Source organism: Hoplias malabaricus, chromosome 1, assembly GCF_029633855.1.
Source record: "Hoplias malabaricus isolate fHopMal1 chromosome 1, fHopMal1.hap1, whole genome shotgun sequence".
In the NCBI taxonomy this organism is placed as follows: Eukaryota; Metazoa; Chordata; class Actinopteri; order Characiformes; family Erythrinidae; genus Hoplias; species Hoplias malabaricus.
Window position 1 is genome coordinate 13,651,290 of NC_089800.1, and position 5,807 is coordinate 13,657,096.

General features: G+C 39.5%; 1 protein-coding gene across 8 annotated transcripts in view; it reads right to left on the bottom strand.

Moving 5' to 3' along the window:
• Nucleotides 1-5,807, bottom strand: part of pou6f2 (POU class 6 homeobox 2) — a 159,477-nt gene that overhangs the window by 124,151 nt on the left and 29,519 nt on the right. For 7 of the 8 annotated variants that reach the window (XM_066646815.1, XM_066646813.1, XM_066646812.1 and 4 more), the window contains one exon: nt 4,190-4,238. The exons of the other annotated variant lie outside the window; for it this stretch is intronic. The gene's annotated coding sequence lies outside the window, so the exon portion shown is untranslated. The remainder of the gene's footprint in view (nt 1-4,189; nt 4,239-5,807) is intronic. 8 annotated transcript variants of the gene reach the window in all.

Here is a 5,807-nt window from a genome sequence, read left to right on the forward strand (position 1 = left end):
AATTGTTCAAAGCACACACCCACACACAACATCGAAACAACAACAACAACAAAAATCTCCTCAAACTGCAACAGAGGAATTAATAAATCATACACCAAAGTGAGAATGGAGTGAAAAAAGCTGCTTAGTGTAAGACAGAGAGGCCACAGGGGGTCTGGGACAGAGGTGTGTGTGTGTGTGTGTTTAGGGTATGTGTGTCGCTCAGATCAGGCATCACAATGACATCTGCACCGAATAGAGCTTAAAGGTCAGGAAGACGAGTGAGGAGGCGCTCTTACTCTCTGGAGGCTGAGACACTTCCTCGGGAGAGAAGAGACCTTTAATATATGGACTGATGGCCTGAGCGGCCAACTAAAGGCAGCTGTAATGTATGGTGCACTCAGTATGTAATCGGACAATATTTTGTCTCCACACACTATCATTTGATCTGAAATGAAACAAAGCATGTCAGAACAAAATATATAGTGCATGGTCAAACTATGAGGATGGACCCTTAAAGGTACAAAAGTAGCAAAGTGATGTTTAGCAATCTTAATTCAAAATTATAAAATTCAGGGAACCTTTCCTCACCATTTGCTAGCTCTCTGCTACGTTTGTGCACTGGAAAAAGCTCTTGTGTTTGTAAATAGCTCTAGTTCTGTAAAATGTGGTGGGGTGGGGGGTCTCAGTCTGAAATGTTTCAGGTTCTCTCTTTCTGTATAGCTGCCTGAGCCATGACCGAGAAACAACCCCCAGAGGCATTTGGATTGCGGAGAGACCTCTGAACATCGAAAAGCATGAAACGAGAGGAGGATATTGCTTGATTTCTGCTCCATAATGGGGTAATACGGATTATTTAAGATGGAACTGACTCCAAATTTCGGAAACTGCTAACTGCATGAATGTAAACACAGACTGAGAAGCTCGAGTTACAAATGCATTTCTGTGGCAATTCAAACAATGAATAAAAACTTAAAGACTAGTTAGACTTCAGCCACGTACAAACAACAAAGTCAGTTTCTTACTCAAACACACCGTTCCACCTTAAAAGATGCAGAGCTTCTAAACGATGTGAGAACAGTAGTTCTAAAGAATCATTGATGATGCCTTTAACACTTAGAGCTTAGCAGATTGTCTTTCATAAAAAGTTTCAGTTAAAAAAATGTTAGGTTCTTCAGACTGACGATGAATATTGAATAGTGTCTCTACAACTCGGCAAATGTTGAATATTCAAAGCAAAACTGATTCAGGTCCTGTAGTAGTTGATATAGTATTCAAATTTGTATTGTTCTCCTATACGTGGTTCAGACACAGTAGTGTTGCCAGAGTTTTTAAAGCCCTCTGTGTCACTGCAGGACTGAGAATAGCTCACCAACCTAAAATATCAATTCAACAACGTCCTGTGTGCAATGATGAAAGTCTAGAGGACGATCAAAACAAACTGTGCAGAAAGAGTTGAGCTACTGTCTTGAACCAACTAGGTAGGTGTGTCTAATAGACAGTTATTAAAAACTCCAGCAGCACTGCTTTGTCTGATCCACTCACCAGAAACATGTCTGTGTCACTGCAGCACTGAGAATGATCAACCGCCCAAATCATATCTGCCTGGGGTAATCCTGAGGAAAGCGGGTGAGTAAAGTATGCTTAGCAACACCCAATTACTGTCTGTAATTGTAGACTTATATAGTGCACCTGTATGGTTAGTGGAGCAGATCAATGGCAACCGCTTAGTACATGAATCCCAAAGTGTTAGATGCAAAGACAAATACGTACTGTATGGTGAAAATGATTAAAAATCACAGCCTGGATGTTTTGTGTTTCATTGTCCAGTTCATTCCAACACACACCAATGCAATATTGAGCATCACAGTACAGTACAATGATCTCTTTAAGACTAAAAAGAAGAGAAAGAAAAAAGTAAAAGAATCAAAAGTGAGTGTAGCCCTAGTCAAACATCACAGGTATAAAATCCATGTTGTGAAAAGAATTGAAAAATGAGTGAATAATTCAGCAACAGCCTAAAGGTAGACTGACCAAAGCCAATGATGCAGTAAGCAGGGGAGTGCTACGCTTCTCCTCATCAATTATTAGCACTTCTGCTAAGGATAATGCATTGATGAAGTGACCCCGACTCCAGCACCTGAGGGCTTTTCAAGTATTTACCACGCTCTTTTACCCAGAAAATAATACAGATGAAATCTACGGCCATAATGGATGAGTGGACATTAACACTGTGTCCAAAGCGTTCTCCGCTAGTAGTTCATAAAACACGGAAGAGACGGATAGTGTGCTATGTTCAAGGCCGGGGTCTGCTCTACGAGATAAGCATGTGTGTTCCATCTAGCATTTTCTCTCTGATCCTGCGCCGTTGTTTACAACATATATAGGTTTGGTCACTACTGTCGTGAACCTGATATTACAAGCACGGGCGTAAATCTTTGACCCCAGAATGATTTGGTTCCACTGTGATCCTCAAGGAAGAGTCGGCTAAAGTGTGTTTTCCAAGGGGGAAGGTAGATTACAATACTCCTCATTAATGATAACTAGGGATATAACACACCAATATTTTCCCCAATATATATTTTATTTATTATTAAAAACTACAAAATAGTATATATATATTTTAAATGTACCATATGCAGATTATTTAGTGTATTACTACTGACATGATAAATAATTGTTAAAGTATTTTTGGCCCACCTTCTAGAATATTCTTCTTACTGTATATATACACACACACACACACACACACACACACACACACACACACACCTTGAATGATCACTGGATTAGGAGTAACTACCTTGTATCTACATTCATTGCCCTTTTTATCAGCTGGACTGACCATACAGGAGCACTTTGTAGTTCTACAATTACAGACTGTAGTCCACCTATTTCTCTGAATACTTTCTTATCCCCATTCAAAGTGGATCAGACACAGAAGAGCCGCTAAGAGTTTTTAAACCCCTCAGTGACACTGTTAGACTGAGAATACCTGTGTCCAGTGATGGAAGACTAGAGGACAATCAACACAAATTGTGCCACACCAGATATGAGCTACTGTCTTTGACATTATATCTACAAGGTGGATACCTAAGGTAGGAGTGTCTAATAAAGTGAGAGGACACAGTGTTTGAAAACTCCAGCTTCTTAACTTTCAATGTAAGTGTAAAATTATGTTACTCCAAGTAATTTTGGAGCATTTCAACTGGTCCATTCATCATGAAATTTTCACACAATGTGACGGACAACTCCTGTGTTCAAATGGAGATACGTGTTTTCTTTGCACAGCAGTGATATTCAGATTGAAATTCTTGTGTTAATGGCCTTGCCTTTTATTTCCCATACCTCTGGACCCCAACTAAAGCCCTGTTCAACCATCTTCCCTCTGTTCAACACAAAGTTAGGATCTAAACTCCTAATTGTCACTGTGAAGGGAAACATAATTGAGGAATGTCAGTGTGTAGGCTGTAGAGTAGGAAGGATTCATAGCATAGTAGATTTGCTTTAGTCCTTTAAACAAGTACATACAGATATACAATGACCTTTTATGCTAAAGTGGCAGCTTGCCTGATGTTGCAGTTCATCATCCAGCCTTGCATTTTAGAATTAAACTTTTTTTAATATTTGAAAAATTATCTGCATATTTTATTTTGGTCAAACAAATTAGCACATTCCGAATTTATTCTGGCATTCCACAATCAATGCATTTGAATAGCTACCACAACTCTTCACAGTTCACTCCTGCATTTTCTCAGCTCTAATTATAAGGAATTGCTTGTGCTGTATTAAAAAGGACAAAGCTAAATATTCAATTCACATAGTGTATAACCATTTTCAGTCTAACAACATCATGCTGTAATGTCCACTGAAGCCCAAACTGAAGAGCCCATATCGCAGCCTATATCCTAGTATGAATATGGCAACACTGCCCCTGGCCTGCCACACCACATCAGCATAATCACGGCAGACGTATTGACAGCCTGTCGCAAATGATCCTATCCCTGGGTCGTCTATGGCAGCAGTCTGTTACGAATCAAAATGTAAAAATGTCTAAGTAAATCTAATCAAACGTCCCATCCTCTCAAAAGCATAAGAATGAGCTTGGGGTGAGGCTCTAAAAACGACTGTTTCTCCTTGGGGTCATTAAGATTATACAGACAGGAAGCTGAATATTCGGACAGTGTCATGGAGTCAGATGTACACTTACCTGAGGACGAATCACCATTAACTCTGAATGATGACCTCCTTCTGAATCCCTGGGGAATGAGATGAGACATGTGCCTAAACCATTAAAGGGCTCATATCATGGAAAAATTCATATTCTTTACATTTTTTAAATAAAAGATTTTCATACACATTATGAACAGTAATAAACTTTAAAAACATATCATCGCAGTCCGATTAAAAACACGTATCTCCAAAAAGCTCATTTTTCCAAGATAAGAGAATTGATTGAGATATTGATTGAGTTAACTTTTAGTTTAGTTAAAGTTGTAGTTAAAGAATTTTAGCAAATTAAGTTTCTATTGACTGTAAATGTTATGATTACAGTAAGGTAAGGTAAGGTAAGGTAAGGTAAAGTAAAGAATTCTTCCCAGATACCAAACTTATTCTAGCCCAGATCTTCCATTTTTATCCAGCCCACTTGCTGCATGGATTGACGGCACTTGGGCGGACTGCAGCTGTTTGCAAGATGTGGGCCACATATGCACCAGATGAGGGCCATGCGTCAGCCGAAAGTGAACCACGCAACTGGGCCTAGTCTGGACCAGAAACTAACCACAATATGTGGGTCATAACTGAAACAGATCTGCACCAGACTTGTTTTAGATTATTTTGGCCCAGGTCTTGCCCACAGCCTTCATTTTCATCATTTTCATCCACTTGCAGCATGCATTGACGGTACTTCAGCGGTCCGTTTGTGGTTGCCAGATGAGGGTCACATACACACCAGAATAGGTCCATATGTAGGACTGTTTACGCTGCTGTAAATTCCTCTCCCTTCTCTATCAATTACACAGGTCAGCACAATACTGATAAACAATGAAAATAGTTGTGCAAAGAGCATTTAACAATTAAAAAGTCCTTAATTTTAAAAATGTGTATGAGAAATATTGTATGATGGCCAGATGAGTTTCTCTCCTTTGCCCTGCTCAGAACAAAACGTATGCAGAAACAGTTTATATAATGACCTCAAGGCTATCATGATGGGATAAACAGATCACATCCCTCCTTCTCTGTCCATTGCTAAATGTAGCCATCTCTTTATGCAGAATTATTTTTTTTATTTGATGCCAGTCTGGTGAGCCGTTTGCTCTTAAAAAGCTCTTGTAAACAGCTATACAAGGGCTATGCAGGTTTTTTTTTTTTATGTGGGCCACTTTTGGCTGAAATGCACTGCCACTTTTGGCACAGATGTGGGCCAGATATATAATGTGTGCCAGATGAGTTTCATTTTTCTGGGTCACTTTTGGCTGACATATAGTTTTTCAGTAGGCATCACTGCCATATCAGTGCCAGAAGTTGAAAATATATGTTTTATATCACGTGGGCCAGATGAGTTTCTGTATATGTGGGCACTTTTGGCTCACAGGCCGTAGGTAGCACCAGTGGCGGACTGGGACAAAAAAAAAAGCCCAGCCATGGCATATTTCGTGCATGCTATGTCTTCCAGTATATAAACAACATTACACGGACATGTTAACAAAAGAATACTTGATTTTCACTGCAGGGGGCCTCTAAAAGCCGGAAAAAGTGAAATAGAAACTACATTTCCCATAATGCCCTTGCGCGTTGGTCTTGTTTTGTCATGTGATCATGCTTCA